At 33.5% G+C, this 18,454-nt stretch overlaps 1 long non-coding RNA gene across 1 annotated transcript; it reads left to right on the forward strand.

Annotated features, from left to right (window-relative positions):
- The first annotated feature begins 13,799 nt into the window (after window positions 1–13,799).
- On the forward strand, window positions 13,800–16,434 carry LOC121428911. The gene is made up of 3 exons (XR_005971854.1): window positions 13,800–13,838; window positions 14,827–14,953; window positions 15,428–16,434. It is a non-coding gene; the product is annotated as an uncharacterized LOC121428911 (long non-coding RNA).
- Window positions 16,435–18,454: the final 2,020 nt, after the last annotated feature.

The following is an 18,454-nucleotide window of genomic DNA, read 5'->3' on the forward strand; positions in this document are numbered from 1 at the left end:
TAAATATGTTTAACACATGTTCAAACTTTAACTGAAACATATCTATAATTAAATTTCTTTCCTGACAATTGTTTATTTCTATTGTATATTGCTTACAATGTATATTCATTTGTTGTACTGGCTTGATTCTCTTAATATCTCTCTCATTTTCTATGTTGTATAATTGAGTTGAGAAATGAAATGAACCAAACTTGAACTTAAACTTAAATAGTATGATTAGTATTACATTAGTTTGAATATTAGTATTTCATTTCTTCTTCTGAGACACGTCGCACGGTTAGCCATTTCAATCAGGCCAATTCATGCACATAATGTATTTTACCACATAGACATGATGACAAGTACAATAATTTTAGTCAAGGATAAGCCCAATGGAAAATGGACAAAGCCTTGATTTTGTTCGTATATACAATATTTTTATGGGCTCTCGTCAATTCGATGGTGCTGATTCCGAATCTAAATTATGTCATTCTTGTCATCTTGAGCATTTTCCGCAAATTGGCAAAATCCAATATGGTCGCCAAAATATGCAAATTACCATGAAAATCATAAAATCGCCCACACATTGACTATAACATGCATGTAGTTGTGTTGTAGGAATACCCTCCGGAAAAAACGATATTTGACAAAATATTTTTTCTTGATATTCAAAATTACCGCCATATAGACCCCTGTATACACTATTTTGTAGAATATGAATGGGGAAAATACTTAAAAAATCAACAAGAGCACAATTATTGCATGTGATTGAAAAAGATTATTAAAAAATTCAAAATGGATGTTATAGACCTCTTATATTGTATACAATATAAAAAAGGGGACAAAACATTTTGACAATTGGATTTGCTCCACTATAAAATGCCAATAATTGTGAAATTTTGGCGTAACAATGTCTGGCAATATGAATTCTAACGAGACATATCATTTCCTTTGCGATTTTTATAATAATGCTTTATTATGACATTCAAAATGGCCGCCATAGGTCTTATATCTATTATGCACAATGCGAATAAAGAAACTAATTTCACAAGAGTAAGAACCATAAAATGAATGTAATTGCGATCTATACAAGTAGAATATTATCGGAACACATGTTTTCTAGCGAAGCATATCATTTCGTTTGCCATGCATGAGATTGTTAAATTCAAAATGCATAGACCCTCTCAGTATTATCTACAATGTTGGGGACAGATAATTTTGTAAGAATTATGATAGGCTTGACTATGAAATCCATATAATTCTGTTACATGAGTAAAATATTGTTTGGAAACGTATTTTTTTATATAGCATTATACATGTGTGCATATAATACACTCTAAAAAATGAAGTGCTAATTCAGCTCTTAAAAAGCGTGTATAGTGACTGCACTTCTGAGTGCTGATTTTTCCCGTTCAAATTTGAACTAGACAAATCAGCACTCCGAAGTGCAGTCACTATACACGCTTTTAAGAGCTGAATTAGCACTTCATTTTTTAGAGTGTATATGCATATTGCATTTCCTCTTCCGTACAGGTGATAAAATTCACTGTGACTTTCAAAACGGCCGCTACAAGCACTAACTAAACATGCGTATAGGGAAACTAAATTTTTCAAGGTTGAGAACCAAAAATGCATTTAACTATGATATATGAGTAAATTATTGTGGAGCGTTGTGGCCCGGTGGATTAGTCTTCGGACTTTGAAACAGAGGGTCGTGGGTTCGACTCCCAGCCATGGCGTAATTTCCTTCAGCAAGAAACTGATCCACAATGTGCTGCACTCAACCCAGGTGAGGTAAATGGGTACCGGTAGGAAGTAATTCCTTAAAAAGCTGTGTGCGCTATGAACGCCTAGCTTGGCCGGGTATATAGGAGCGCCTTGAGCACCTAACAAGGTGGATATGTGCGCAATATAAATACCCTATATTATTACTATTATTGTCTTGAACATGATTTATTACTAAATACATCACATATCAGTCATAAAGGTGATAAATTCCTTACTTTGAAATTCAAAATGGCTGCCATAGACCCCAAATCATTATGTACATTGTAACGGGGGACATATAATTTAGACAGAATTTAGCTTTATTTGATTATTAAAAAATAGATTTGATATGAGAGTGTCTAAAACCATGATTTCTAACGAAATAAATCTCATCCTGTGCATGTCATAAAACTGATAAATGCTGCATTTTGAAATTGAAAATAGCCGACATAGGTCCTTAATATCCTATAATGTACAATTTAAAGTAAGAAATATAATTACAATAAAAGGGCATATTGCAGCCATTTTGAATTTTAAAATGTAACATTTATTACCTAAATAACATAACAAATGATCTATTTCGTTAGAAATCATGTTTTCAGACAATGTATGAGATATTTTATTCGTCTTTCTTTCTGCACATGCATTTTGTCTTACAAGTGTGATTTCACATTTTACAAATGCAAATTAATTAATCATAAACCATTGTTACAGTAGAAAAAGAAACACAGCAAATAATGAATTACGTATTGAAAGAAAGACAAGGAGAACCCCTGAAGCAGGGCGTGTAAGGTTAGGGTCTCCTTTGTTTTAAGTACATGACTAAACAGTATTCAGTGTGTACATGTAATATCTCTAAAACTAAAAAAAACAACTAACAACTAAATAAGAAATAATAATAATAATCAATGACAAAAACACACAGACTATAATACATTGCTTGAATGTACAATTATTAAGTCTAATAAATTAACAACAATATTATCAGGTGATATATGATGGAAAAAGAATAAAACATGACAAAGGTAAAAAGAAACAATAAAAGAATACAAAAGGAAAAAAAAAGAGATGGGCTGATCCTCTGCAGATGGATCCAGTTAAACAAGTAACAAAATAAATAGATATAATAACATTCTCCAGTCATATATACACTTTTTATAGGCTCCAAAAGTAAAATAGACTAGTATATAAAAGCATATCTTAATCTAGAGCAACTCACAAATACCAATTAAGAAGACAACCTTTAAGTACACGCTGAAAAGTATAAATGCTTACCGATTTTGTTTTATACATTTGAAATGGGAGAGTTCCAGAACCTTGGCCCAGTACTTACAATTGTCTTAAAAGCAAAGCTTGAACGTAACTTGGGTAGGTGGAATACAGAAGCATTTCGTGTATAATGGTTATGTATGTCACTATTTTTCATGAATATTTTAACCAGAGCTGGTGGCATGATGCCTGCATTGCATACATTAGAGTACAAAGTTGAAAATCACAGATATCATGTAATTTTATAATTCTATGCTCATAAAAAGTGGGGGTAGTATGCGCTCGGTAGTTAACGTTACAAACAATTCTTAAAACTTTTCAGAATCAAGTACACTCTTTGTTGGTTTTAAGAGAATTACCCCATGCAAGAACATCGTAATTGAGATACAGGAGAATTAATGTTGAATACATCATACAAAGAATATCAGTAGAATAAAAGGTTTTCAATATGTATATTACACCACTATTTTTTGATAATGTCTTATAGAGATGATTTATATGGGTTTTCCAAATCAGTTTTTCATCTGTGTGCAACCGCAGAAACCTTGTCGTCTTTACTCTGTCTATTAACACATCATTAAATCGCCTGGAACTTCTATAATCGTGTTTCTTGTTTTCTGCAAATTTAGAGATGATTTATTTGCTTGAATCCAGAAAGTGACTTTCCTCAGTTACAACACCATTTAGTCCAGCAAAGCACAAATTCTGTTTAAATTATGTCTCCTTTACGTTATAACCGTTAGGGCCTGTAGCGGACATTTGCCTTTTAAATACAGTGTTTATCACTTATCTACAGTGGCGTAACTACGGGGGGGGCATGGGGGGCACGTGCCCCCCCCCCAATCGGCTGGCCCAAAAAAAAAAACGGGGAAAGGGAAAAAAAGCGGGAGAAAGAATGAGAAACGTAGTGGGGAAAGAAGAAATTATGTTCATTATAAATGTTATATTATAATTATGTTATATTACATAAGAAGCATTTTTTCATAACTTTATGAAACATTATTTGCTCACAGGGCCTATGACTTTATTGTTCCTGGTGCTCGCATAGACCGTTTAAAGAGATAAATAATCCCGATGTACTAAAACCTCCCGTTTTCAAATCAATATACTGTACACCAAATATATTACCTCGCGACTCGAGTCATAATTTTTTTCATGTAGTGACATTTGCTTTTTTTCATGACTACTTAAATTGATTGCGCTATTTAAGGTCTAATATAAAACATTTCCTGTCCGTGCTAACGTTCGCATTAGTTGATTGGTGAGATGTCTACTCTTCAATGAATTCCTAAAATCAGTCCTTAAAATGTCAAGTTTTCTGATCTCAATATCAAAAATTTTCAGCTCGCTCTTCGCGCTCGCATCATTTTGTTAGTGAAATACGTACAGTCTTAGTGAATTCCTGCAAACAAACAAGTCTTAGAATGCCCCTCTTTAGGTCTGAATTTCCGAAATTTTCAGCTCGCGCTTCGCGCTCGCAGTATTTGATTAGTGAGATGCGTATGATAATCATGATTACCATGTCTAAAAAAAATGCTAAATGTGTTTATATGTAATTCTAACAAAATCAGCAAAGGTTGGTACTAGCATTAGATGACTTTGCTGAGATATGTATACTCTTAATGGATTCCTAAACTATATTCCCCGTTTTGGATCAATATATACAAAAATTTCAGCTCGCGCTTCGCATCGTTTGTTTAGCGAGGCAGGTACATATCATGATTACAAAAAATGCATATAATGTCCCTTTTTAGGTCTGAATATGAAAAATTTTCAGCTCGCGCTTCGCGCTCGCATTATTTAATCAGTGAGATACATATCCGTTTAATAGCACTGAATGTCCTTAAAATGTTTCTATTAGGTCAGTATACCTAAAAACTATATTATATTATTATTTATGAATATAATGAAACACGATGAATTTTCATTATTTATAAACAATGAGGTATACAATTCATTATTTAACAAATAATCGTTATTAGTAATTAGTAATCGCCAACAATTACTATGGAAAATTACTTATAAATAAAGAAATGTGAAATGTAATCATTAACAAATAATCATTATTTATAAATAATGAGAATAATGGCGCACTCGAAAAATATCTATTAATAATGTTTTCATTATTTAACAAATAATCATTATTATAAATAATGGGAAACTCAACAACCTATTTATAGATAAAGAAATGTGCACTGGCATTATTAATAAATAATTATTTAAAAATAATAGAAAACTCGACAAACTGTTTTGTTGTAAAAAAATGAAAATTGAATCAAAATTATTTATAAATAAAGAAGTATGCAATGTCATTATTTAGGAATAATTTGGAGATAAGATATCATCATCTATAAATAATGGAACACGAATTGCAATTAATTATAAATAATGAAGTATGTAGTGTCATTGATTATAAATAATGAAAAAGAAATAATCATTATATATAAGTCATGGAATGTCGAAATATTTATTATTTACAAATAACGAAGTATATTTTGGAATTATATATAAATAATTAAAAATGTCATTTTATATAATAATAATCATTTAGAAATACAAACGATGCCTCATAGCAGCAGTAGTTGTATTATTATGTAATAAAATAATACTACTTTAGCACTACTTTACAACAACAACAACTACTATTACTTCCACCACTACCATTACCTCTTCTACTTTATTATTCTATTACTACTACAAAATTTTTTCTTCTATTACTGTTTTGAGTATAATTTATTTATTTCCTTGTTCTTTTTCGTCTATTTCTTCATATTTTTATTTGTCTTCTATTCCAATGGAATAGATTTTATTTCTTAACACTGAGGCACGTCGCATGGTTAACCATTTCAATCAGGCCACTTCATATGCATAAAATAAACTTTACCACGCAGACGTCGTGATAAGTACAATATTTAGTTTTCTTGATATTTTCTCTATCATGTCTAAAATCTATGATAATTTTCACCTTTAACCTCGACACAGTGCTCTCTTACAGAAACATTTCAGATAAAAAACATTACAAATACTTTTTTTCTGACTTTGCTTTTCTTATTCATTTGAGTTTTTCAAAATTCTTATGCTCGGGCACATAACTCCGTGACATTCTTACGCGTAAGAATAGAGTTCAGCTTCACAGAAGTCTTTGCTGGGACTTGAGGGTTTGTCTTATCACTGGCAAGAATCATTCGTGTTTATGGTTTAATTATTAATGTCGTAATCAATGAGGACCGTTAACATAATTCACATAACAATCGTTTTCTAGATTTGACAGAGTGACCCGATTCGGGGCATGTTTGTATAGTTAAAATTTAGTTTTACTTTTCTTTGTATTTCTATGATTGTTACATTTATCAAAAATCTTGCTCTACGTAATTGTGACGTTGATCGTTCTCATAAATTTTGTTACAGTGCAAAGCAGAACCTTCCATATGCGAGGGCAATATTCTGTAACAATGTCTTTTTCTATTTTAACATTTTTCATGTTTTTTTATCTCCTCCTCCCCTTTCTTCTTCGTTTCTTCTTCTTCTTTAGTAGTAGGAGTAGTAGTATAGTTGTAGTAGTAGAAGAAGAAGTAGTAGTAGTAGTAGTGGTGGTGGTGGTGGTATAGTAGTAGTACTACTAGTAGTAGTAAGTATGCAATAAAATAATACTACTTTCACACGACTAAAAAACTGCTGCTGCTGCTACTACTACTACTAATTCTTCTCCTGTTACTGTTTTTTTCTTCTTCTCCTTCTTCTCCATCTTCTTTTTCTTTCTTCTTCTCATTCTTCTTCTTCTTCTTCTTCTTCTACTACTTCTCTTCTCATTCTTATTGTTATCGCCTTTCCCCTGGAACCGCAACTAGTAATATTGTTTATTTCTCTTGTATATTGCCTACAATGTCTATTGATTTGTTGTTTTGATTAGCGTCCTTTTATATCTCTATCGTTTTCTATGTTGTATAATTGAGTTGAGAAATGAAATGAACCAAACCTAAATTTTAACTTGAAGACTATGACAAGTATCACTGTAATTTACATGTTTCATTTCTTAACACTCACTCTAAAAATTCGAATGTTAACTCAACATTTGAAAGGTTGGAAGAGTGACAACCTTTTCCAAATGTTACATCCAACCTTGTATAAAGCTGAATCCAACATATCAAGGGTTGGGTAGAACCATTTAAAGTGGTAAATGCAACATTTAGAAAATGTTGTCACTCCTCCAACCTTTAAAATGTTTAGTTAACATTTCTTTATTTTAGAGTGCTGCTACAACTGATAGTGATGATGAATCACTTTAACTATGTCTTCTGCTACCTTTTTATGTCGAAATCATAAAAGAAGAGGTATCGAAAAAAGAAAAGTTTGTTTTCCTAGTGAGGGGGGGGGGGGGTCACGCTGCCCTTGGGTCAGTTACCGGATACTACAATATGACTAACATTACATTACATAATTCATTTTTTGATACTGCTGCTACTAATAACGATGATGAATCGCTACATACCATCTCTACTTCTACCTCTTTTTCGAAATCGTTTGTGTTAGAGAAGAAGTAAGCCTACTGAATGGTATATGGGCGGGTACACACGCGCACCAAATGAAAATAAAAACGGATAGATTTTCGCCTTCAATCCAAAATCATGCTATTCATAGATTGTATTAAATGTACTGCCCATTTCAATTTTCCGCATGCAAAATCTATTACAGAAATTTGAAGAAAAAAATGGTCACTCTCTTTGATCCCTCACAATTTTCTGAAAATATTGAACTATGTCAAAACGCAACCCTTATTGTCGCCTCATCTCTTCATTGATAGAAGAATGATATATATTTCATTCTAAAGATGATAAAAGGTGATGGTGTCATTGGATGATATACATGTATACTGTAAATATTTATATACATGTAGTCTAAAAGAATAAATATTTAATAACTATTTTGTTGACCGTAGGTAAAGATTATAATCATGAGAGTCTACGAATAATGCTAACGATAGTAGCTTAGTAGTAATAATAATAATAGAAATAAAATTAAACAGAACAGCTTTATAAGGATGTTTCAAAGCACGCAGGTTTACTAACTCATTAATACAATGAATCTATGAACGAAAAGATATGTACATCACCAGGAATAATCTAGATATTGTGTTGAAGGAACACTATTTTGTCCCTCGTATTTATAAATCAATGTGTAAGGGCTAAATAAATATTTTATCACTGCATATGACTATTTTTTTCAAGCTGACCGGCATCATCACGTAAAAATCCTTTATCTTTACTTTCCCCATCTCCATTAATGTTGCTGACGTTTGCTGAATGCATTGAACCCACTTCAGGATTTAGTTTTATTTGATTTGGGCAGCCAACTAGACGCCTATTATTTTTGCATGATGATTATGCAAAAGCTTGGAGACTAGATATAACGTCATAGACGGATATCAGTCAATTAATCAAAACAAAATACATGTATATGAGACAATATCCGATAATACAAACGTAAGCACGTACTCAAGGTATCCTATTCCACTTTTTGAAGAATTAAGATGAGATAAACAATAAATGATCCCCTTCGGGATCAAATTCTTTTATCCAGGTAGGCGAACTATTTTGAAAAGGGTTAAATCGTCGTTCATTCAGACCTATTTTGGACTATATTGAAGAAAGAAGAGTGAAATATGCTGCTGCAATATGTGCCAATTTGGCCTTATTGCAACCATCATTGCAATGGTGAACTTTATTTGGTGTAAAATGGGGGAAATAGACAGTTTTTCTTATATAGCATTAAATCTATTTGGTTTTATTCACCTCTCTTTAAGAATGTCGAATAATCCGTTCTTCTGATTGGTCAAAAGTGGGGTCATGTAATCCACCATGACTGCAAAACAACAAACTTACGTGGTAGCCAAGGGCAACAGGCATATTTAACAAGATTTCTGCCCGTTGCCCCCTGATCCGCCCCTTAACCACGGGCACAGCAAAATTTGGCTGAGATCCCCATTTGATTGCGTGTAAAATGTTGCTTTCTGCGGTGATTGCGGATACAATAAATATCCGCGCGATTTGATCGAAAGTTTTAGACTATTTGCGCATTTACGGATATGACATATCGATGGAACGATGCCGATCTTTGACTTTTGCTTGTTTATTCTTGCGAAAATCTAGGCAATATTTATCGAAAATAATACTAACTTATAATGGATGTATATCTATCAATCATCAAATCTGTTGCAGTTGTTCAAATGCATGGTATATTGTATTACCGGACACTATCATATTTCCGGACGCACATATAACTGCGTAGGAAATCAATTTCGTACCGTAAGACTTCCGCAGTTCAATATCACAGATCAATTCAAAGAATGAGATTGCAAAAAAAGGCGAAAATATAACTTTTACCTTATTTTTCTCTAAAAATGACAGAAAATGCTTGAAATAACATATAACACAGTTTTGGCATTAACAATTGATCCCAATTGATCTATTTTCTGATTGAAATACGGACCTGATTCGCCGAATTTCAATCTCGTACGCTCCATCGATTAAATCGTCGACGGCTAGTTCTCAATGTTCCCGGTACGTACCCGGCGCGGCCGTGCGCGAGGTTTACCGTGATGGAGAGCCGTCAATGATCGACAGCGCATCGATGGAACTTAACTTGATGACTGAGTCTTACGATATGAACGAGTGCAATATCGAACGCGCAATTAAAAAAAGGAAATTAGTTAGCCAACGCAAATTTATAACAAAGATCTGATCAGAATCGTTATAAGAAAGCAAACAAAAACTTAGAATTTACTCATGAGATGATTAATCTCCAAAAAATCACACCAATTCTTTCTTACATCATTATAATCAAGAATATTTTTACCCGTCCGGCGCGCGTCCGGAATTACAATATAATTTGTCACGCACGAAAATAATTGTTTTTCGCGGAGGGGTATGCGGCAAGTGCGGTGCAAAGAAAACAGTTGGAAAATATGAAATAATTTCATCATATTCATAATTTTCAGAATATTTGGAATAGCAAGGTATAATTTTTCTTTATTGTATTTCCTCTAGTTGTCATTTTTAAAGCACTGAAATAAAGGTGTCCGGCAATAGGATACACTGCCATACTAGCAAAAGGTGAGTATAGGCAAAAAAGACAAGACTTTCGCTGCACGCCACTAGATCTAGACTCTAGAAGAACCTATGGACTAACTTTAGACTCTAACTTAACCAGATCTAGATCTAGGCCTAAGCATGACAAACGACAACGTTAGGTCCGGCCGTTAAGTCTGGACCTAATGACAATTAATGTTGTCGCTAGGTCTAACGTTAGAGTCTAGTTCTAATGGAAGCTTAGTCTAGAGAAGTCAGGGTCTATACTCTAACGCTAGATCTGTAACGTAACATCTAAGTTATAGACCTTGATGGTGGATCTAATGTTCCGTTTAGATCTAATCCTAGATCTGACGTTACTCTTACTGTTAGTAGTGTTACAGTTAAAAGTTAGAGATCTAAGCTACGTTAGATCTCGACTCTATTAGAGATCTAGATCTACAGTGCTAGATCTACTGTGACGCTAGATTTTTGAAATATCTTACCCTGGCCTAATTTGATTCCTAAAATATCTAGAGCAGGTATGGACTGTTTTGATTTTCCAGACCTAACGTCAGGGTTAGGCCTAACCGTTAAGACTAGACCCTAGATCTAGCGTTTAATTCGGTTCATATGGACTGCTGTGATATTCGAGACACGGATGTTTCTTTCGGCTCGCGGGTACCGCACCGGCCAGACCATGCCCTCGGGCAAAGCCCTCGTGCATAGTCGCGGTGCGGTCCCCTTGAGCCTCTAGAAACAACCATGCCTCTCAAAGCTGTCCATATATCTATATTATGTCAGTAAAAATAGTATTTGTATTAGTAGTGGTGGCGGTAGTTGTAGTAGTAGTAGAGGTAGTAGGTAAGTAGAGAAGTGTTAAGGTAGTATTACTTTCTTTCATACTTAGTTACATACTTATGTTATATATAGCAGAATTGTAAGTGCAATTATATTCATTTTTTTGTTATTTCCTCTGTAAGGATATTCATGGCATATGATAATTGAGAATATTCCAGAATGTCTCAGTAAAGCTTTGTTAGGCATGTCTATTCAATGAGAATAATTTTTGTTATTGCTGAAATGCACAAAAAGACAATAATAGACTGCAACACAATAGAAAATCCTTGTGGTAGTGAAAACAAAAATATGATTAGCTTTATTGTTTATGTTGTTAATTTCACTGAGGTCATTCAAGAGTCTTCTAGAAGTGGACTATTCTCGAAAGAAGGATAACGTTCTTTTTAAAGACAATAGCAGAAGCTTCCAGAATAGTGAATAATTTGTATATAAGCTGGCAGTTTCTTCAAGGACATCATCACAACATATCAGAACTCAGAGTTTCACACCAGACTTTATGCCAGAGCATAGTTTATTTCCAACTGGAATATAACATTTATCTGGAATTATTTGCACGCCATCAATAAACTGTTTGCTGTTACTTTGAGAGAGGAATTATCAGTTCTCATCGAGATAATCAAGCTGTCTGAATGAACGCTTTTCAACCCATGGATTGCTGAAATTGACTGTTAATCATCACCAACATCATCTTCATGGACATTTCAATATTTTCATTTCATCATCGCCATCATTGTTACCTTTAATGTAAGGAATGATTATAATAATAATATGCAACATTTATACAGTGCGTATCAAAAAAAAGTTTACACTTTGAAAAGATCCTGTAAAATTATACATTTGTAATATCCTGAAGATTGTTCCACATTTTAACATTGGTACAGGTCCATTAAAGCAAATGACAATATAACTGTCGAAAAATATTTCCGCTTGAGTGAGCACTACTTACTTTTGGAAAGTTAGTGAAGAATGATTTGCGCAGAAATTTGAAATAGTTATTCGAATAAAAGTAGACCTTAATCATAAAGAACACCTGGAATTTAGCTAGTAAAAGTGATTTGAAGATATCCTTGCCCAAAACACTTCGAAGAGTGCATTTTGCCCCACCCCACTCCCCCACACACCGAGGCAATCGTGACGATATTTGCTTTACACTGAGCTGTGATTTACATGGAATGGCTTAAGCTTGATTTTCATTTTGTTAGTCATTGCTAAGCTTGGGAAAAGTGTGGAGAAACAAGTATTAAATGAAAAATGAAATGTAAACCAACTTTCAATGATAAAAACTTAGTGAAAAAAATGCTGGAGATGTCTGATATAATCTTTTGTTCAGATTCAGATCCAGGTGGCACAAATAGGGTAAAAGTTGTGCTTATTGAGTGTTGAAATTTAAATTTGGGTGGCAAAATTGTCACAAAATGCTTGAATGTATCCGTTTTATTCCAATTGACTAAAAGTGCAAGGGAAATGTATGATAAATCTTTCGTAGTGTCAATTTGATTTCGTCCTTTCGACTTGACACAGCAAGAAAACGAGCATTTCTGCGCAAACAGATTTCTACGAGCTTTACAGAAATGGACAGTGCTCACTCAAGTATAACATTCTGACAAAACTTTACTTTCATTGGATAGATGAGACCCAAACCCAAGATTATATGTGAAAAAAATTACCCTAGTGTTGTGCATTTTTTAATTCCCAGGACTTTCTCAAAGTGTAAACTTTTTTTGATACGCACTGTATAGTGCTTAATGCAAATGTTTCTAAGCGCTGCATACTATTACCTCGGCTTTAGCACGGCTACCCTGATTGGGCGCATCGAGCATTCAAGGAATTTCTTCCTACCGGGTACCCATTTACTACACCTGGGTCGAGAGTGGCAAATGTAGATAAACGCCTTGCCAAAGGACGCTAGTGCTGCGGTGGGATTTGAACCCCGGTCCTTGTGGTTCACAGTCCGGAGACCTATCCACTGAGCCACAACACCTCTACACCAATCTTCACCAACCAACTTGGATTTTATCTGGATTTGATACAGGACTATCATAACTTTGGAATATAATCAGAACTGACACTTCAAGACATGTAAGATATTTTGTTTTATTTTGTTTTGTTGATAGATCTATTTCCTGTAATAAAAGAAAAAAATCTAATTTAAAACTAAATTTTCATTGTTTTTTTGTTGCAGTATCTTAACAAATAGTTTGGGGTCTTTTCCGGGAATTTGAACAGAAAACCAATTTGAAACGACAGCCAATTTGAATTGAATACATAATTTTTTGAAAGTTCTAGATTATACTGTGTTATTACTTGCTTGTATTTCTGTTATTCTACTATGGCTACATTTGATGTTGAAGAATTCCTTGCAATGACAGAACTGTCATATGATCATTTGAAGTCATTGAAAAAGGATGATTTGATAGCTGTTTGTGATCATCTGGGTGTATCCCACAGAGATACGATCTTACGTATACGTAAGCTCCCGAAGGGAGCTAGAGAGGTAACTCTTTTCGCGCGTTTTTATTTCCCATAGGTTTTGTACACAGCCAATATGGCTGCCGGCGGACAATTTGAAGGGTGATTTTGGAGGGTCAATGTTTTATTCATAAGAATGACGTCAAATTACGCAAAATGCACTTCTCTGATTGGCTAAGACGCTAATGTTTTATTCATATATTATGAATTAAACACGTTTTTTCGATCCCACAATTCCCTACGAGATCTGTGCGAAGTGTTGTTCTTTCGGACTCTGCGAATTTCCAGTTTCTACAACGAAATAGCTCGACTAATCATCTGTTTATAGAATTGATGTTCGAAATCGTGATTTCTGAGTGAACTTCATTGGAGCAGAAAATCTTGGAGGGAACATCAATATTAACTTAATGACATTCCATAAGAATAAAAGTAAGTTAAGTTCATTTTCATGTTTTGATCTCACTTGCAATGGTGATGTGTTTGCCGGGGTTCGGGGCCCATCCCGTATTACTTTACTACGTAAACCTCCATTTCCATACACTCCCATTTCTTTTGCCTGACTTCCAAATAAATCATCTGTCAGTTAGTTTCTCAAAAAAATAGGCCTAACTTACCATTTGTCGTAGACCTTCATCGGAATATGCTTCATGTAGGCAAAAAGTAAACCTGTATTTCAGTTTTATTGTCAATTATCAGGGGTAGATGTGGACTTGTTTCCGACCTCCTGACGACAAACTGTCGATTTTGGTCAGAGCGAGATCCGGCCTTGATATCGCCGGCGCTCGCCGGCTAGCAAGATTGTCGATGTAGTGATGGGGTATGAAAATAGCGGGGATGGACTAGGCCCAAACTTCAAGCTTGAAAGTTGAAGTTTAGGCCTAGTCCGTCCACGCTATTTCATCTTCATATGAATAAGTATAATTCTCAGCAGCTTCTATTATTCAGAAACTTTTTACTTCAGAGTAATCATGAATGAAATCCAATTGATTTAGTGTTAGGATTTGAATGAAATGACTTAGACGTAAATCAAGTTTCTATTTGAACAGGATGCCCTGGGCCTGGCCTGGGGTGGTATTCTGAAAACGTTTTTAGTACATAGTTATTACTTCATTCAAATATAATGTGATTCTTCAGTTATATACAGGACCAGCATAGACCAGGTCCTGATTCAGCTATACAGCTGAAGCAATATGTGGTTAGAATCATTTTACTTTAATAAACAGTTGGGTACCTGGTGTGCGTATGCCTCTGTGAAACTTCATGATAGAGAGAGAATGAAGTTTTTGGACCAGATAATTTAGTTTGGAATATTCATACTTCAATGATATGGGCAGCTGGATTTTTTTTAAATATTGTTTAAGAAGAGTAGTTTTATTTATCTCTAATACTCTCAAACTAAAAAAAATGTTTATTGCAGATCCAATAGGACCAAGATCTTAGCAGTTCACACCCGGTCAGAGGGACAAAATTGAGAAGCATGCAGATCAGCAAGTGTGAGTTACACTCTAATGAGGAACAGGACATCTGAATTGGAAAATTGCAAGGTATGCTTGTTGTTTTAATAATAATACAGCCTGTATCTAAGCTCATCCCACCCAAAAAACCAAAACAAATAGTCTAAATAAATAAATATTCCCTCTTTTGGGGAGGGGGGGGGGGTATGGCCAATTGAGCTGAATAAAGATGAGATGTCATGTAAAATTAAAGCTCCACTGATAGATAATATTTGCTTGAATTCAGATTCACCAGTATTTCCATTTTTACCGACCATACCTTATGTCTATGTGCATGTACATAAAAAAACATGATATTAACAGTTATCATCTGATAAATATTTGAAATAATTTGCACTCTTTATTATCAAAACATACTGTAAATAGTTATATTGATATATCAATTTATTTGGATGTAGAACTAAATAGAGTTTAAATCTTAATAAAACTGGACTACATGTAGATGAGTAAGAATAATTTACATCAGCAGCTCATTTTGTTCTTTCTCTATTTTTTACAATGCAGATTTCCCGCTGCCCAAGCTGTTTAAGTACCGGTATCACAACAAGTACCAAGATGGAAGAAGTATGTAGGCCAAGTTAATAAGTAGTTACTTCAAATTAATGTGAATAGACATATCAACAAAGCATTGAATGTTCTTTAAACTGCATATCTGTAGAAAAGAGTGTAGTACAAGTTCAGGTTCATCAGCAGGCAATGACATTAAAGTATAAAAAAATTTACACAGAATACAAGTAAGAAATATTTTTTTTTCCAATGGGCAAATGTATTACCTTTTATTAATATTTAATACTTCTACTAATTCTTAGAAATTTTTGAGAAATTAAATATAATTTCCATTTTAAAGGCCTATTGAATACAAGACAAAAATTTATCTTTTGAAATAAAAATCATGCGTAGATAAATGTTAATAAACGTGATCAGAGGATTAAGAAATAATTTTAGTATCATTCCTGGACCTCCATTATAAACAAGTTATTACTATTATAATCTTGTCACTATGACAATTACCATGGTAACAGGGCTGAGCAAGAAATCAAGGTCTTTATGGTAGCTGCAATGGGCTTGGACAAAGTTACCATAATTGCAAGTCTTCATAGAATGGCTGAATAATTATGTAGGAATATTAAATTGCATTTATTGTTATCTTACTTTTTAAAAAGTTTTGACATGGATAACCTCAGCAAAAATATATAAATAGACTATATTTTTAAAAATAGATTGAATTCTAGCCACAGTGACAGTAGACAATATCAAATTTTGTGAATGATTCACCAATGTATTGACTGGGAAAGGCACTCTTTAGGGAGATTCTGGAATTATCCCCCCCCCCCCCTTTTATGTGGAGTGCTCTCACATTAGTAGAATATTTCTTGTCAGCAAATTTGGAAGGAATTTACCTCCTTTTTTTGAGTGACAAACTTTTGTGGAAAAATAAACAGAATATCACAGATTTTATGTTCTTTATGAAATCCTGGATGCATCCCTCATATTAACTATTAGGCTCATCGACATTTTTTAATGAAATTTTAATAAACATTGTATATTTTGACTGAAGTGTAGAAAAATGTTCTCAATCCTTTATTTTTTAAATCTAAGTTAATGCTTGTAGACTCTAATTATTATTGTTATGTTATTTTCAATGTTTTAGAAAATGGATTTCTTAATAAACATGTTAATTTTGAATTAAATTATCTGATCTTGGTCATTTTCATTCATTAATCACCAATTTGTGATATATTGCTTCCAAAAATTGTTAAGCACAAATGGCACAAGATGTTGCACTCTGTACTCAAATGTGATGATACTACTGTGACATCATGAGAGCAAACAGCAGTTAAAGTATTCTTCAAGAGAAATAAGGATAAGAGTGGGAAAGTAATAAAATGATAGAATTGTTTGCCTTTATGCATATATTTGTGTGTGTCATTTTCTGAGAGAGAGAGAAGAGGCAGGAAATTGGGGTGGGGCAGTTAGAGAAAGTTGTTTGTTTTGGAAGAAGCAATCATAAGACCTTACTGTTCATGATGGGTGTACGGGGAGGGGAATTATTTCTACAAAATATGGAACCTGTATATAAAATGTATTTTTCTTTCCATACCAAAATTTACCAGATTCATTTCCAGTTGAAAATAAAAAATAAGTATCCTATAGCCTACGATGGGTTTGCTCTCTTGCCTAGATAATTTTGAGAATCCCCCTAAAATATTGTACCTAGGTCATGGTTATTGAGGAATGATGGTGACATAGAAGTCGCCATTTAAAATTAAGTGCTCCTGACTGCTATTCGTAATAGGACCTATATTGGAGACTACAATGATTATATAAAATAATTTGATTTGTTCTTATTTTTGTTCAAATGATGAAATAAAGGTTCGTTTAGTTTTCTGCAATTAAATATGAACAGAAAGGATAAAAATGTAAATGAAGAGTTTAGTTGCAAAAGGGGTTAGGTCCATTCTCATTCTCACTTATACTGCATTACTCTTATGAACTAATTTGTTATGATGTACTACCCTATCATGTGAACATAAAATTGGGTATAAAAGGAATCTACCTGTCTTCAATTTTTTTCTATATATTCTTTAAAAAAAATATCATTGTGGACCACTGGACCTAACCCCTTTTGCAACTAAACTGAAATGAATCCAATCAATTTTGATTAAAAAGGTGATTTTTCTTTCTCATGTGAATTTCAAATTTTTGTTTTCATTAGAACGACTAAAAATATAGAGGTTTTGAGACAGAAAACAATAAAAATTTATGAACTATGGACCTAACCACTTTTGACAAATGAGCTCTTCAGAATAGTTTGTTTGCAAAAGGAGTTAGGTCCACTCTTCCATTTTGCGATATTTTTATTTAAAACTAAATTGCAATATTCTTATGCGAAATTAAATTTTCATGATGCCCTACTATGTGAACATAAAATTGGCTATGAAAGAAATCTACCTGTCTTCATATTTTGTAAAATATTCATTTCCCCCCCAAAAAATGTGTGGACCTATACCCCTTTTGAAAAAAAAGTAGGCTCCCTAATTTTTCTTGGCCATTCTAGATCACCTTTCAGTGGGAATTTCAACTTTTCTTTGGTATCATCTTATAGAGCTACTAAAAATGTACACATTGAGACAAAAAAAAAAAAATCAAATTTGATGAAAAATGGACCTAACCCCATTTGCAAGTGAGGTCTTCAAATAAGGGCTTCAGAAACATAAAGAGATCAACCGAGGAACATTTACACGATTTAAGGGAAAAATTATTATGGCACCATTTTTTTTTTTGGGGGGGGAGGACCTCTTCTGTAATATAAATAGTGAATGTAATTAATAGAATGAAAATTGTAAGGAAAGAGGGCAAGTCAAGCTCAATTAAAATCCCTCCCATAAAGTTTCCAGTTATTGCCTTAGAAAAAATCCAGGCAACTTGCAGCTGAAATAATGCAGTAATAATCGTGACAGGCAAGAACAAATGGATCAATAAAAATACGATTACTTATGAAGAATGAATGGCCGTGGCATGATGTATTTT

This window comes from Lytechinus variegatus, chromosome 15, assembly GCF_018143015.1.
Source record: "Lytechinus variegatus isolate NC3 chromosome 15, Lvar_3.0, whole genome shotgun sequence".
NCBI classification, from domain to species: domain Eukaryota; kingdom Metazoa; phylum Echinodermata; class Echinoidea; order Temnopleuroida; family Toxopneustidae; genus Lytechinus; species Lytechinus variegatus.